Source organism: Spermophilus citellus (genome assembly GCF_964194105.1).
Source record: "Spermophilus citellus genome assembly, chromosome: 11".
Taxonomy (NCBI): Eukaryota; Metazoa; Chordata; class Mammalia; order Rodentia; family Sciuridae; genus Spermophilus; species Spermophilus citellus.
Window position 1 is genome coordinate 90,357,722 of NC_138192.1, and position 17,972 is coordinate 90,375,693.

A 17,972-nucleotide genomic window follows, 5' to 3' on the forward strand; every position below is an offset into this window, starting at 1 on the left:
TTAAAATAAACAAATATTACTTATTTTTAATACAGTAAATAGAGCAGTCATATTACTAACCAAATTTATTCTGAGATGAGTAAATTAAGGAGAAAACAGAGTGAAGCAAACCTGGGAACAATCTAACAGGTCAAACAATACACAATTCAAAAGAGATTGGGTCCATATGAAATATAAATCAGTTCACAAAATTGTGTCCCTGTTTGTTTATTTTATTGAAAATGTTACATATACATCAAAAACATTAAAGAAATCTCAATGCCTGGTTTAAGTAATTTATAACTTGTAATCTATTGTTAATGCTAATTTATAACTACTTAAATATAAAAGGTAAACCTTATGGAAGGAAAGTGAAAGAAAGAGAACTGCAGATCCATTCCAAGAGGGATTAAAATTACAGACTTTCAAGTTATAACTAGTGATCAAGAAGAGTTTCTCTCCATCTTCTTCCCCACTAGCCTTCTGAACTTCTGTGTTTGTCCAGATGTGATAAGAATCCTGCTCAACAGCTAAGCCATCTCAATATCAATCAATCATTTTCTGTTTCTAATTTACTTCCTTACTATTCTAGAAAGCCTTTTTTTTTTTTTTTTTTTTTTTTTTTTTTTTTTGCTGCTGTGATCAAAAGATTGATAAGAACAATTAGAGAGTGAAAAGTTTCTTTGGGGACTTATGGTTTCAATAAGATCTTAATCCATAAGATGGCCAGCTCTGTTGCTCCAGGTTCAAGATTTGGCAGAACATCATAGTGGAAGAATATGGTGAAGAAAAGTGGCTCAGGGTATGGCACCAGGTAAGCAGAGAGAGAGTGTGGGCCCCCCTAACCAGGGACAAAATATAAACCTCAAGTGCATGCCCCCATTGACCCACCTCATCCAGCCACACCTACCTGCCTACAGTTATCATCCAAATAATCCCCATCAGGGGATCACATCATCCCACTCATGAGCTTTTGGGCGACACCTCATATCTAAACCATAACACTTACTTTATAACATCTCCTGGGTGATGTCTGATTATCCTGGCCTGCATTCAGCAGGAATCCTTTTAGGTTGGCTTAGTCAGAATGCTCTGTCACCTGTAATGTCCCCTCATAGTAATTTTCCTTCCATGGCTCTCCTTTCTGCTCATTGGCTATGCATTCTCAGTTTCCTTTGATCTGTTTCGGACTTGAGTTTAAAATCAATATATAAAATCCCATCACAGTGATCCCTATACTGTTATGCTCGAATTCAGGACCCCCAAAAGACCACCAGAGACCAAGATCGATGTAAGCAGCAAAAGGTGTTTATTTCGAGCTAGCTGGGTCCTCCGAGCACACACAGCAACTGGTGACGCTGAGAGGCCCCGAGCCTAGGGTTTGCAGCAGTTTTATACATTCTTTGGAGAAAGCAGGGACCTCCACATATATCATAGCATCTCTTAGCAAATCATCACACACCACGGGAAAATTAAATAACAACTCTAAAACATGATTAGCACATTCACTGGCGGGAACAAGTTGGGAAGGGGTGATTGGTTACTACAACAGGGGGATGCATTTGAACCGATTAGTTTAAGCCAAGAGAGGTGTTCATGCTGAACTACATGGTTTCCCAATGTTATCAACCACCATAAACTACTGGGAGGGTCATCTGACATCCTAGGTATTTGCCTGTCTCATGCTGATTGGTGGCTGCTAGGGGTTTGCTATGGATCCCCACCTAGCCTGACTGAGTCAGGGACACCTGGCACAGCAGATCTCTCCTGTTACTTGTAGATAAACAACTTAGCAGGGTGGGAATGTGCCTAGGAGTGCTCTGTGGGTCTTTCCAAGGACAAAGGTGATGTCCCTTCCTTAGACAGGCTTTGCTCTGAGGTAGAGGCTGGTTTTTCAATACCTATTGTTGTGATCCTAAATAAAGCCTACCTTACTATTCTTTTTTTTTTTTTTTTTTTAAGAGAGAGAGGAGAGAGAGAGAAAGAGAGAGAGAATTTTTAATATTTATTTTTTAGTTCTTGGCGGACACAACATCTTTGTTTGTATGTGGTGCTGAGGATCGAACCCGGGCCGCACGCATGCCAGGCGAGTGCGCTACCGCTTGAGCCACATCCCCAGCCCTACCATACTATTCTTTAACAAGTATCATTAATATTTTTTTCTTAAACACTAGTTTTATAAAACTTTAGTTCACTGGAATTATTAGCAATTGAATTTTTTTTTTGACTTGGCATATTTGATGACTTAGCATTAAGCATATTAGTTTTTGTAATGTAGTATCTTAAACTATGGAGATATATGTGACTCCTTGTTCTCATGTTATAAAGGTAGTAGGAATTATCCAAAGTTCAGAATTGACAAAATCAAGAGTGAAATGTATTATAGGATATTAATGTGCTCCTGAACTGAAATAGTCAAATGGATCTGGGAACAAATAACAATCTAAAAGAATAGGCAAGTTTCACAATAAGCAGGTTGGTTGAGAATGTGGGGGTGTGAGAAATAGAGAGCAAGAAGGTTGTGTGGGCAGTGCAGATGAGGGAGAGCAGTTGGTGAGACTGTGGGTGGGAACGCTACAGATGTTGAAAGCCTTCAGTAAAGCAGTGTGTTGACTGGAACATTGGTCATGAATGGTAGCATATTAGAATTGGTATGGGGGTGGGTGCTGGAAACTTGTAGGCTGGGAGAGACATTGCCAATAACTCGAATATCAAAGGAAAATGAAAGGAGCAGTTATTGATGAAGACATTTACAAGGTAATAAGACCTCCTGCATCATTATGATTGAGATGTCCATTTTAGTTTTTTTGTTTTGTTTTTGCATAAGAATGCAATAAACATGCTTGAGATGCTTTATCCATGAGATCATGATCTTAAGTCATAGCAACTGAGGAAGTCCCCACAGAGGGAATGCTAGGCAAGAGAGACCAGAGGATACAAAGTTCTGCAATTCTCAGAGGATTATTGTTCTTTTAGAAAATGTTGTTCAGGGATTGTCACAGGGCTTCCCTTTACCCTTATATAATAGAGGTGCCCTCTGGTGACCTTTCTCTGGTTTAAAAGGGGGCCACATTCTTGGGGGTTGTTGAATGTGAATAAAAGCCACTTGGTATGGAGATTATCATAAAGCAAATCTGATGATCTACTTTGGAAATTTTATTAGAAAATACAACTTGGCTATACTAGATAAAAATGAGGAATAGGATAAGTATCCAAATAATGCAATTTTCAACTCTTGCTTGTGCTTTGTCTCTCTACTGGGTCTTCATGGTGCCTGCACTCTTCTTCCCCCTCCTTTCTTCATAGTGCTGGGGATCCCAACCAGGTACTCACACACATTCTAGGCAAGTGCTCTACCACTGAGCTGCATCCCCAGCCCATTAGCCTATGTTCTTATACCTCTGAATCTGCACCACCAAGAATTTTTGAATAAGAGAGTAAGGATGAAAGTACTACTTACAGAGTACTTGCCATGTTCTAAGTGTTGTGCTGATTTTTTTTTTTTCTTTTGTAATTTGTAAATGAGAAACTTGCTTGAGTTTCCACAGGCAGCAGATAGTGGAGCAAAGGCAGTTGATAGAATGTAACCATCTCAACCACCAGAGTAACTGAGAAAATGTGCAGAAATGTGCAGTGACCTCCATGGAGTTCTCAGAGGACAATCCCAGGGAGAATGAAACATCTTTGAGCATCCAGAACACTTAGACTTCTGACTGATACTTGATTCTTTCCTTTTTTCCTTTTTGATAGCAAAATTAGCTGTTCATCTCTTACTTTTAAGCCTAGTGAATTGGAACTCCCATGTGATAAGATTCTTTTTTTTTTTTCCATGTCACCCTACTTAAATAGATAGAAATAGAAAATAAAATATAAAATTTAATTCATTGACTAAGTTGTGTCTACAAATGTTTTGACTTTTGTTTAATTTGATTTGTCAGGAGGATTAAAATGCTAGGTGAGTGTACAATTTGTATCTTCAATTTCTCCCAAAGGCCTGTTTGTTTTTTTTTTTTTTTTTTTTTTTTAGGCTTATCCCCGAAGAATACATTCTTGGGAGCTTATGGAAACTTTTAAGAAGTGGGGCAAGAAGGGATATCTTTAGAGCTTTGGAGGCATGCCCTGAAGGTCATGGGATCTGCTTTTTTTCTTTTCTCTCTTATTTGCTCTCTGGTCACATGGTGAGTGGTTTTAATCTGCTATGTGCTCCTTCCACCATATTCTGCCTCTCTACAGGTCCAAAAGTAATAGATCCAGTTGATCATGGACAGAGACCTCCAAAATAATCCTTTTCTCTTTGTAAGTGGACTATCTCAGGGGTCTGTTATAGTGATGAAAGGCTACCACAGTGAGACAGTTCGACATTTTCTTAACTTATTATCCCATCTATCCAAATGGTAAGGCTTTAGTAAATAAAGTCTAAGATATTATTACATCACTAATATTAACAATTTCTAGTTGTCTAACATGAACTTGTATGTTGATAACTTTTTTTTTTTTTTTTTTTTTAAATGAGAGAATGGCTGGAGAGCCTCAAAGAACATTTTCTTCCTTAGGGTAATCTTTATGTTTGTTTAAATAGTTTTTTAAGCTAAAACCAATTTCTTATTCAAGATATTATATTCAAAGTTGTCTCTCTTTGAGCAGTTTATTTTATCATTTTTTTTTCCTTTTTGGTAAGTTAAACTCTAAGACATTTGATCTCTTGTGGTAGTTTTAGCCCAGATGTTTTGAGAAGGTTCTGCCGACAAAGGATTTGATGTAGTCTGGTTATTAAAAGAGGTTTCTTGAACACAATGAGAAGGTAAGAGAGTGTTTTAGGTGTGTAGGTAATTTTACAGGAGGAGAGAGTATATGGTTCAGCAATAGAATGAGAAGACTGTAAGAGTAGAGGTAGAGAATAGAGAAGTAAAAGAGACAGAAATTGCTAGAGGGGAAGCCAGTGAGGCTAAGTCTGATCTTGTTGAACTTTGTAATCCAAATGGTACTTTATATGTCTAGGCAAGAGAAGGTAGACAGTGCAGTTTACAGTGATGGCAATGAGAAAAGAGCTTATTCCAGTGATATTTAGGAGAAAAGAATTATGTGTTCTTTGTTTATCTGCTAGTAGTTGTGGGAGGCAGGTGGGAGAATAGTATTAAAGTTTATATTCTAAAGTTTCCCGTTTGGAAGCCTATTTTGTATCATTTGTTAACAAAATAAATCCCAGTAGAATTACTGAAGGAAAAGAATGATTTTAAACCTGAGAACATCTTGATTTGCCTATGGATCTTTCTGTTCTAGATGATCAATAGGCATTGGATATATAGGTCTATAGCTAAAAAATTTGACCAGGTGCACTTATGTGGTACATATATGGTGCATATGTGAGTATGGGTATGACTTTGTACGTATATGAAGGTTTTAATTTTCAGTTTACAAATATGAGAAGAATAAAAGCAATGGCTTACTGTAGAAAGAAAGTCTACAACTGAGGTCAGAAGTAGGAAAAGCAAATCCTATGGGTAACACTGGGAGAAATGAACAGTGAGGAAGAAGAAAATGCAGGAGGATGTGATGTCGTTTGAAGCTAACATAAAAAAGAATCTTATGACAAAGAATGGGGATCAAAATTGTTAAATAGTATAGGAAGGTAAAATATAAAATACAAAAAAATAACAAAGAAAAGAAGAAAAATTGAGTCTATTATGCCTGACATGAAAGTCATGGGTGACTGCTTGAAGAAAACAATTTGGGGGTAATTGTGTGTATGGTGAATTGTGCATGTGCGTGAGTATTTGAAACAACACTGAAAACAACTCTTTCATGGCATAACTATGTATGGAAAAGGAGACAGTATGGAAACTGAAAAGGAATGTGCTATACTACCAGAGGGGGTTTTCAATAAGAAAGAGACTTCTTTATGCTTACAGCATATTTGGCATAAAATGCCTTTAGGGATCAGCAAGTAGACACACAGAATAAACATGTTATGCTGGCTGGTGGGCCCTATGGTGAACTCAAGGGTGCCTACCTTTTGAAGTGGGGGGCCTTTCCTTAGTTTCATCTACCTTTAGGTAAGTGAGAATGTGGACCTACTTGTCACATAGGCCACTGTGGAGAAAAAGAAACAATGCAAAGTAAGGTGGCATATGAGAATTCTAAACAATGTTGAGGGACTAGTTTCCTAAGAGAACACAGTGAGAGCGCAATGAAACATTGGTAAGGGGAGAGGAGGAGGCTTAGAAATGGAGAGAGTCTGTGTTCAGAATATTTGATGTCAGAGGTAATTGTTCCAAGTGAGAAGACCAGTGGATGATTTGCCTGAAGAATGTAATAGGGGAAGATGACTGGGTATACAGAGTTGAGAAACTGAGAGGTCAGTGTGCTGGATAAATGTTTCACCTGGGTTTTGGAAATCAGTCCTACTTAAGACTTTTCAATTAGACTCTAAATGTCAACATATGTAGTGTTAATAATAGGAACAGGCACCACAAAGATGTGTAAGTTTGGGAGCATGAAGGATTGCATCCTAGGGATGGAGTTGTTAGAAGGCAAATACTTACTTCTTTATAAAGGAGTGTCGCGGATATGGGCAGATGGGAAGCTGAGCGGTAAAGAACACAGGGGACTTGGCATCATGACCACATCTGACCAGCAGGTTTGTGGACACCTATGGAGCTGTTTCTTTGTGTATCTTGTTGACTTAGTAAGCTCAAGATGCCATAACAAGGTATCATAGGCTGGGTGGCATAAACAACAGAAGTTTATTTTCTTAGAGAATGGAAGTCCAAAATCAGGGTACCAGTGGGGGTTCTGTGAGGTCTTTCCCTGTCTTGCTGACTTCTCTGTGTCTTCATGTGGCAGCAAAGATACATGGGGTGAGAAGGCAAGCTATCTTGTGTCTCTTCTTATAAGTGCACCTTAATCCCACTATTAGGGTCCTCTTATGACCTCTTCTAAACCTAATTGCTTTCTAAAGGCCTCACACCCAAATGCCATCACAGAGTTGGGCTGGGGCTCAAAAATATGAATTTGAAGGGTCTACAACACTTAGAAATACATTGAGTTCACTGTGGGAGGATGATGAGATTCTATTTATTATACAAGTAAGTTTATTGATAGCAGATATTCGTGTTCCTATTACGTGCTGTGAGCATATTTTATTTACTATAGAGTACAAAACTGGCACTTCATATTTTAGAATATTTAATACCTCAAATATGTGTTTATGTATATCATTATAGTTCTGTATGATCAATATAAAACCTAAGGTTGTACCAGAAAAAGCCTGAGCTTTGCTTTCTTCATAGATAGGACTTACCATTTACAAATTTAGTGCCCTTTGGCAGGTAAATCAATTATAAGCTTCTCTTTCTTAAGCTGTAACATAGCACAGCTAAAAACTACATGCAAGATTCTTGAGGGATTAAAAACATCATATCTAATACATGTAGCATAGTGGCTGGCATTTTGCAGGTGGTCAAAAAATGGTAGCTGGTTTTATTATATAAAGTATAATTTTCATAATTATATTTAAATATATACTGTTTCCCTTATGATTAAAATATGCTTTTTTATCAAAATGACTTTCTGATGATAAATACAAGTGGAACAACTTCAATATACTAATCTACATTATTTGTTATTTATATAAGATAAAAAAATTAGAGGGATATAGAATTTTTATCTGTTTTGACCATCTCAATCAAATAAAAAGTTATACATTTTCAAAAAATATACACACTAGTTTAAAACATTGCATACATTTAACTGGTATGGGAATTGAACCACTGAGCCATATCCCCAGCCCTTTTTAAAAATTTTTATTTTGAGACAGGGTTGCCCTAAGTGGCTGCGGCTGGCTTGGAACTTACAGTCCCCCTGCCCCAGCCTCATAAGCTGATGGGATTACTGGCATGTGCCATTGATCTTGTTATAATTATTAAAAATAAGTTAAATATGGTAGAAAGATTTTTAATATAAAATTATTAATATAAATCAAAGTAAGAAACCCTATTTTTAAAATTATGTAGGAGAAAACTATTAAGTTTTTTACATATACGAATCTACACTTTTTCTCAGTTATATACTGTTGAAACACATTTAAGAATACTGAAGTTTAGCATAAGGAAAAAAAAAAAGTTAGTCTTCCTGGCTGTTTTGATGACGTTTAAATGTTTTTCAATTGTAATTGTGATCATGTGCTACACACTCGTTTGTCATTGGATTTCTCTTTTTTTTTCACATAATATGCCATGATGTTCAGCTGTAGATTTAGGTCTGTGTACTGGTATGAGGGCAGGAAGAACTTGAGAGCAGAATCCTGTGTATTTCATGATTTCAAATTCGGGGTGCAATTAAAAATACGTGTGGAATGTTGTAGATTGATTGAATCTACACAGAAAATTAGTAACCAGAGAGACATAAATCATTTGGCTATGGCTTCTGTCAAAACCATGAGCCAGGTGATTTTTCACCAGTAGACAGCTGATTGTCTGAGCCCCCAGAAAAGATGAGTACATTATAAACTGGGTGTCACCTGTGCCCGTTGTGACCCTTTGCTTTGTCAATCATAGACCTCTCGAGATTTGGTTTATTTTCCATCCAATAACTGGGTGCATGATTACCAGAGGCCTAAAATATAGATTCTTTAGGTCATTGTTTCCTGTTTGCATGCATTAGCATCTACATGTATGTGGACTCAGCTAATTTTGATTATGGGAAAAAGCTGTATCTGAGTTCATTCCTGACATCCAAATAGACATTAAAGTAAATTAGACCTCATGGACAGAATTTTTGTTTTAGGTTTGGTATTTAAAATGCATTATTTCCATCAAGGGCTCAGGGAAAACTGCATTTTTGTATTGTATATTTGCACAGGAAAACTATTTATCAGAAAAGTCTTTAATACACTAATTCTCATTATTATAATGAAAACCTTGCACAAATTAGTTTCTATCCTCTAAAATTTTTAAAACAAATCCTCCCTGGTTAAAATTTGAAAGACAAAAATATGTTGTCAGAAAGAGAGGGGGGAGGGAGGGGAGAGAGAGAGAGAGAGAGAGAGAGAGAGAGAGAGAGAGAGAGAGAGAGAGAGAGAGAAACACATTCACAAAGTGGAAAGCCACTGGAAGTTTGTTTTACTTTTTTTTTTTTTATCTACCCCGTATATCTTATGTACTAAACTTTTGCAAGAAAAGATGAAGTGAAGCTTGTGGTCTGCAGGATGTTACAGAATGCCCAAGATGAATTGTTTGAAGACTGAGATACTGATCAACCCAGGCCCCTTAGCAAATGTTCCCATGGTGAGAAGTCTTGCACCCTGCTCCATCACTGACCCTGTAAGGGATCTTTGCTTAGGAAATTCAGAGATACTCAGCCTCTTCAGAATTGTTTTCTTGAATGTGAAATGAAGATAATGATATGAATTTTGTATGCATTGCTGGGAAGTATAAAAGCTAGCATCTACAGTGACATCCATAAATTTTCATGTAGTTGCCCCTCATGTGTGCCCTCTCTTGGCCTCAAGGTTATTAGAGTTCATGCTGTCTCTGTTGCATGTAGCATCAGATTTCCTCGAGTCCTTCCTTTATTAGACCACATGAAGCTTCTGAAAATCATCGAAGAGTTAATGTTTCTATCCTTACACTGTTGTTTTTGAAATTGTTCCTCTTCACAGTCTGAATCCAGTGGTATTTTTCTTTTCAATCCTGTTTTTTTTTTTTTTTTTTAAATATGTAACATCACCAAGGGCTCTGTGTTAAGAGGAAATCTTTGTTATCTTGAAATTCCTTGTCAATACAAGAAATAAAGCTTCTGACAATGAATCAAGATTGATTATGCATCAATGATGCCCTGTTACGGAATCTATTTGGAGAAGAGCTGAACAGCTGTGTGTCATCACGGCTGCTGTAGAAGAGTGTCCCATAGCTTATCTGTTGCTTGAGTCGTTGCATAGAAAAGATGTACAAATTCCAACTGGAATAATTGAAGTTTAAATGGGTAATTAAACTTTATTCTTATATACCAGCTACTGCACTATATTCCAAAGTACCCTTAATGGGAGAGAAACATGGATAGACATGCTTAATCTGCCTGTTGAACGTGGGGTTCCTTTGAAATATTAAATTCATGGCCCTTTACTCCATGAAGTTTGTTTTAAAGTCAAATTGTTATATTTTCATTACAATACAGCAATGCCAATCTTCTAGGACAATTAAGTATTAATCCTGCCACTTCACATACTCCTCAGCTTGATTTTGTATTTCCCTAAATGGACATATTAGAGTTCTGTTAGAGTTCTCTGGCTGTGACCTGTAGGGACCAATCAAGATTTTTAAGCAGCATAAGAGCAAAATAAAAGGAGAGAATTTGCCATTACAAAACCTTTGGGAAAGACAGAGGGAAGACTTATGGGAATAAAGTCATAGATCTAAGGAAGGAAATATTAAAATAATGCGTATTAGAGATGAGGAAGACCTGAATTTAAGAAGACCGATTTAAGAGATATCAATGAGATGGAAGAAAAATGAATTGGTGTAATGTTTAATTTTTAGAACTTGTTGGTTGATTGGATGCTTGTATTTCAAGGACAAGAAATGGGGAGGATTATATGTTGATTATAGACCTAGGATGGACTAGATTATGGTAAAACTCACCAAGACATTAAGATGGAGAACATAATTAAAAGGAAAAGCTAAGGATTTTTGAGTTTGAAATGTTTGGGGAACACTCAGGGGAAGATGCCCTATGGTATGCCTTTTGGAAACAGAGGGAGCTCCTGGGATGGAGATGAAGATCTAGGAGTAATCAAAAAGGAGGTGATTGTTAGTGCCATGAGTTCAGATCCTCTAGAACACTGGTATTTAAGGGGAAATGGAATCTTAGAAGCCAGCAATATACACCGAGAGGAAAATCCGAACCAAAAGTTTCTATGCCCTTTTCTTGCCCTTCTTAGGAAGAGGTAATCAAAATCTATGTTATTGCTATTTAACAGGGAATGGAAAAGATAAGACTGACTTGAAAAATATTTTGAAAGAACCATTCTGTGTTAAAGACCAAATTGTACCTAATATTCATCAAATATTTCTAGAATGGACTGGCTCAGCTGGCCAGAGCTTCATGTTCATTTTTTGGTTGTGTTTTCCATGTTTACACAGCTCTGTTTCAGAAAATGAATACATATTTCATAGGCTTAGTAAAATGAACTTCAGTCCTTGGTCAAATGATGAGAAATTATAGGTTTCCCTCTGTTGAGGTTTCAATGTGGTGTCTGTCCCCCAAAAGCTCACATGTCAGACAATGCAAGAAAGTTTGGAGAAGATATGATTGGGTTATAGACTTAACCTAATCAGTGAATTGATCCTTGATGGGATTCACTGAGTGATAATTAGAGGCAGATGGGGTGTGGCTGGAGGAAGTGGTTCACTGGGGGTGTGGCTATTGAGTATATATTTTGTATCTGGAGTGTGGAGTCTCTATCTCTGCTTTCTGATTATCATGTGAGCTGCTTCTCTCTGTCACACTCTTCTGCCATGATGTTGAGCCTCACCTGTGTCCTAAGAAATAGAGCCTGCTGTCTGTGGACTGAGACCTCTGAAACCATGAGCCCTCAGATAAACTTTTCCTCCTCTACAATTGTGCTGATTGGCTCTTTTAGTCACAGCTGTGAAAGAGCTGAGTGGAAACACCCTCTGTTATGCCTGATTTTCCAAGGCAATATCTGCATTGTTTCTACAAAGCTCGTTTTAAAGGTAAAAATCTGTGTTGTGGAGTTGCCTCTTTCTATTTGTGACGTCAGGTTGACGGTTGCTGATCCTGATACCATTTTGAATTTGACCAATCATTAAAAATAAGTAGAAATCCCTAGAACTAAATATGACAAGCATTATTTAATATAAAGTTATAGTAATAGTTTTAGAAAAAATGTCATTATTTTACAATGAAAATTATTAATATATAATTTTAGTTCACTAAAAGCATTATACATTATAAATATATACACATTTGTGTTGTTTATTCATTTATTAATCCATGCATATCTTAAGTGTGGTTGATGTTAAACATTTTTTTTTCTTAAACTTTCTTTTGACTTAATATTTCTGATAGAAAAGTGAGCATTGAGGGAAATACAGCACTCATGTAGATGTCTAAGTCCACTTGTGTTGATGTCTTCTCAGATCGCTCCTTCAATGTGGTTCAAAATTAGCATACCTAGATTTGTTATTGTGTTTCTGTCAAGGCATGTCTTTGCTTTTCTTTAAGAAACAAGGACTTTAAAGTATAGCTAAGGCTTTTTTTTAAATTTCATAACAAGAAACATGAAACAGAAGAAATGCATATGAAAGAATCATTATAAATTAATTTGATGAAACATCATTCCTGGATTTAGTGCTAACATGACGTCTTCCAGCATTTTCTGGAAAGTTGTTTTTAGTGCATTTTTAGTTATGTACTTTCTTGAATCTTCTGTGTTGTTCTTGCCACCCAGGTTGACAACCTGCATCAGGACACTTCATCTGTCTATATAAAATGGTATTGGGGATAGATGAAGAAACCTCTGAACAAGGATCCCTCAATAAACTAGCATAGTAAAGTAGGAGAATATCTTTGTTCTTGAGAAGCATTTAGTTTTACCTTGAAATATTAGAGTCAAACTTTTTCCTGTATAGTTTTTCTCCAGTTGTTATTCTGTGCATGTGTGGGGAGCATGTCCTATATCTTTTCTAAAAAAAAAATTATTTTTTAGTTGTAGTTGAACACAATACCTTTATTTTTATGTGGTATTAAGGATTGAACCCAGGACCTTGCAGGTGCTAGGAGAGCACTCTACCGCTGAGCCACAACCCCAGCTAAGCATGCCCTATATCTTTATTCTCTTCCTCTCTTCCTGCCTCTCTCTGGTTGATGCCACAAGATAAGATAATATACTCCAATAAAACTTAGTTTGTAGAACATCCAGCACCTTTGTAAATCATTTTATCTGGAGTTTCTGTTTGCTTTTTGAAAAACTGTAGAACATTATTCAATTTTACCATAAATAATTGAAATATTTAATACTTCTTGAGTGTTTGCAATGTCTCAGGGCCTTTATCAGCACTTTTTCCAGCCCCAGTGTTTTTTCCATGTATTAAGTCATTTAAACCCTCACAACAAACCTATGAGCTATTTTATTATCTCTTTTCTTCACAAAAGGTTTTGGGGCACAGAAAGTAGTTTACACTGTGTTTGGTTGCCAGTCCCATTTAACCTTCTTTATTACTTAAATGCCCTCATGCTATTGTTTCAGATTTTTAGTGTTTTTTTTTTTTTTTTTTTTTTTTATCTTCTTTCCCCCAGTACTCAGCATACCAGTTGGTGTGGAACATTTGAGTGTGGAAGGATTCTTGGGTCAATGAATGAAAAAATATGCATGTAAGAAACACTACCAATAAGAAGCAAGATGTGAATAAACTTCTATGGAAGATAATAAGAAAAAAGTTGTACTGATACTGATTACCATTTAGGGGAAAATATAGAGAAACTGCCACAACATAAGATCCACTGTTTGAAAAAAAAAAAAAGAAATCCTATGTACTGCTCTTAATTGAAAATATAGCTCTCCTTTTAATTTGTGTGCCAGATACAATGGAGGGAAGGAAAAAGAATCTTTTACAACTTCATTTTTTGTTTTTTAAATGCAGATAAGACAGGCTTGCGGATTTAGTGGCAAGAAACTTCTAGTATAATGAAAGAAGTATAACTTGTCTAGCTAGCAGCCAGTTTCTCTGTGACCTTTGACACTTTTTGGGCTTTTTTCCCAATAGGTTTTTTCTTTTTGTTTTTCAACAAAATTTTCATACTAAAATTGCAGCACTCACTGCAGCAGGTTTTTTCCATTTTAGTGTCCTGTGTCCTGCTTTATGTCACTTCTCTACACAAAATCTTCCTATGGCTCATTTTACAGAGAAGCAATAATTACCTACAAAGTCCCACATGGTGACGTCAGTGAACACAGTCCATGTACTGCCCTGAGTGCACATCCCCAGTGGTACATGTAGCTGATTTCTTTGTCTTTTGCTCTTTCCTCAGAAATCACCACCATATTTAAAATCATACCACCATCTATTCTGTTTCAGTTTTCTCAGTGGTGCTCATCATCTAATGTACTAAGCAATGTAATTATTTATTATGCTTTTATGTCTTGCCCACTAGAATGGAAGACACACAGATCAGGAATTTGTTTTTTCCTAGGGACCCAAGACCTAAACAGTGTCTGATACAACAGGAATTCACATATTTGGTGAGTAAGCGAAGAAACAAAGACTTTAAGATCTGGTTTAGAATGATGCCTCACCCAAGATGCTTGTTTTAAAATAATGCTGTGGGAAGAGCTGTTTGAATTATGCAGATGTCAGATAACAAATTGGGGTAGGGGCACACCTGTACATGGCAGTTCATTACCTAAGTGCCAATACTTGGAAAAAATCAAGTTTTCAGGTCAGAGACACTAGCAGAAAATAAAGCAAGCTCTGCAGCGTGACCTGCAGTGGCCTTGCATGACTGGCACAATATATTTTATATATTGATAACCTCTCTACCTCATCTCATTCCCTATGAAGGCATGATATAAGTTTTCATTGCTTGTTTTTTTTTTTTTCCCTATAGTTATTTAGGATGATGCATATGTACAGACTTAGGTAAGGGCTTCATTCCTAAGAACATGGTCTTTTTCAGACTGAACTGGAATTATCTGCTTAATGAAATAAAAAAATACATTTAAAAAATATTTTGGAAGTAAAATGCTGTTAATATAATCTAGTCAGGGGGTCTTTTGATGATTTGAGGAACAAATTCTATGAATTGGTGATAGCTGAAAGAAATATATTTAGCATAACTTACTGATAATTTGTTTTACATGTTTTGTCTGTTGGAGTAATTGCTTAGACTTATTTTTTTCTATCTCTTACATTTTTTATTTCAAGCTTATTTTTCCACATTAGGGTGCCACCTGTCAAATGTTTTTTTGTGTTGCAAAATTCCACTTGTTATTACAGTATGAGAAGGAGTAAACATGTTTTTGATTCATTTGTTGGTGTCATATTAATAGATGACACTCCTTGGAAAGTTGGGAAGGACACAGATTTTATTTAAAATATGTAGTACTATATGCCTAATCATATATGACTTAAGCACACAATATATTTTATAACAATGTGTGTATTCACCATATATTTAAAATATGCTATTAACTATATTAATAGGCTTATGCTATTCTTTTCTCTATTGTAGTATGTGCATACTTCATGGAAAATGATACTAGCTGGAACAAGACTTTTTTTTTTTTTCCTAAGAATAAAATTAATTCTGTTCGGACATTGAGTTTATGATTGAGCTTTTTCATTTCCAATTTTTCATTATTCATTTTTATACCTTGGGTAGCTAATCTTTAATATCAGCCAGAATTTTACTTGGCTATTTATTGAAAATTACCTTAGTTAATGAGTGAGAAAATTTTATGTTACCTGCCTAATTTTAGTTGGGTGAAATAACTGAATTTCTTCTAGTATTTTTTTTTTTTGTCCTATGAATGACATGTTAATAAATGAAGAAAATCAATTAAAATCTACCAAAGTGTAATTATTCCTTATCAGAATTTTTAAAAAAGCAGAATGGAAAAATTCAGATAATTAATTGTTCATTGACTATTTCTGCATGTTACATATGAATATATATGAATTAGAGTAATTCACATGAAAGTTGTAAACATGTATGGAATTTATTTTAGAGTTTGTGTAAATATTTCATAAATGTTAGGATAATTTCTAAGCTCTTCACATCACAATGTCCTAAATGTCCTAATATATCAGTTGATTAATCTTCAGACAGGCATCAAAATAAGTGTCAGTAAAATCCTAGTCATAGCAATGATTGCAGATAATATTCATTTGTTGTTTTCTTTTGGTAAACTCCATGTATAAAGATACAGTTCAGTATTTCATTTAACATGTGGGTGATATTTATTTTGTATAAAAATTGATCTATGAAGTAAATTCTATAAGATTTCATTATCTAGCATGATTCATCTTGGGAATATGACTAAAGCTGTTATTGCAATATTTAAACAATTTTTATCTCATAAAACCAGATGTTTGTATTATATGTTAATAGGCTATAGCAGAATTTTTGCATTCTGCCTTTGGAAAAACCTATTCTTCCAAAAATCAAAGTTATTACACATGAATACATCCCCATTATAAAGTTTTAGTCCCTTATAAGTCAGAGCAAATATGAATGTTTTTCTTCATGACTCCCTCGTACCCAGGCTTCTTAGAGATAACTAGTGTTAATAGTTTAGTGTACATTTTCCAACACAAAATTCTAACTATTTCCAAACATGGAAAACAATAAATTAGGTTTTTAAAAAGTTATAAATGGGATCAAAATGCATATTCTTTTATCTTGTGTTGGAGGAGATCAACATTCTTTGGAATTAAAGAGATTTGCTTGTACAACTGAAGATCATTCTTTTTTATTGGGTCAAATCTACCCAAGTAGTTACTACTGCTGCCCAGAGTTGGTCTCTCCACTTAACTCTAGTATTTTCTTTGCACAGAACTTCTGAGGAATGAGAAATGTGTCCACAAGAGTGTAAAATAATTGTGTAAAATCAGTTTGTTTATCAAGCCAGAAATGTAGCTTAAAAACATTAGAAATCAGTTTTCTTTGATAGATTTTGCAAACTTTGCCCACATACTTTTTGTATGTTTGTACAGGATGACCTGGTATTGTATTTCTCATATTAACTATAGACCAAATACTTAATATCATTTAGATTTTTCTTTTATTGATTCTGATCTCTTTTTTATCTTGTCCTCCATCTTATTTGACTTACTGTACCCTTCCTTTTTTTTTTTTTTTTTTCTGTCTTCAAGCCTCACATTTTCCATATGTTTTGTGGTGTGAGTTTAGCCCAGAGTTTCTCATCATCAGCAGTATCCACATTTTTTTTGGACCATGTGATTCTTTGTTGTTGAGGGAGATGTCTTGTGCATTGAAGGGTGTTTTGTAACACCCACTAAATGCCAGCACAATGTCCCCAGTTGTGACCATGAAAAAGTAGGCAGCTATTCCTGAACCAGTTCATAACATGTTTTGAAGTGTGATTAACCTTGTCATTAAGTACATTATTAAACCTTCAATCCACATATATATGTGACATAGACTTAGAAACATATTTGCTGATGAAGTCTTATCCTTTATGAATATCTATAACTCAAAATTGCAAAAATCAGATCTTTTTCCTTATGTCTTGACAGAAGTTCATTCATTACTTGTGGTCATTTAAAAAAAATACATGTGTTTAGACCAATGCAAAGCAGCATGTAAACATGTTTTTCATTTGTTAAAAAACAAAAGAAGTGGAATTTACACAATAGATGCTGCACCATGAAGTCTGATATATATGGGTTTTTCCCACACATAATACCCCAACATTTATTCTCTAATATCTAGATGTGAGTAATCTTCAATTTAAATGGAAATCACATAAATTAAAATTTTATTATTTTATCTAAAATTTGCAAAATTCAGATTTCTTTCATAAGAAAATTTCTTTAATTATGCAAACCCTATCTTACTTAGGAAATATTTACTGATAACATTTAATTTTGAAATATAAAATTTTGGCATTCTTCTCCCCATGTAACAACAATACTGTCCTTCACAATGAAATTTAGGCTACTTCAAAAAATGTTTCCTGTATTTTTATACTTAATGTTCTTATTTCCGTCCTTAGTATATATTCATGTTTAATGAATTTCCTGTTGACTTTAAAAGAAATTTCTATTATGGACTATTTTAAAAGAATTACCTATCCCAAGCTTTCCCCACCATGTAGTTAAATCACTTCCTTTTCAGAACTAACATGCAACTCTGTTTGATGTGAAATCTGAATGCAAAACTCAAGTGTTGCATTCATTTTAATATGTTGATTTACTCTGTTCTCAGCACACTAATACTTAATTAAGTAATTT

The 17,972-nt window shown here is 35.2% G+C and overlaps 1 protein-coding gene across 7 annotated transcripts in view; it reads left to right on the plus strand.

The window, feature by feature from the left end:
• Window positions 1-17,972, plus strand: part of GULP1 (GULP PTB domain containing engulfment adaptor 1) — a 274,786-nt gene that overhangs the window by 8,269 nt on the left and 248,545 nt on the right. Inside the window, exon 1 of one of the 7 annotated variants that reach the window (XM_081260911.1) lies at window positions 14,219-14,239. The exons of the other annotated variants lie outside the window; for them this stretch is intronic. The gene's annotated coding sequence lies outside the window, so the exon portion shown is untranslated. Of the gene's footprint in view, window positions 1-14,218; window positions 14,240-17,972 lie in introns of those variants that run through there. 7 annotated transcript variants of the gene reach the window in all.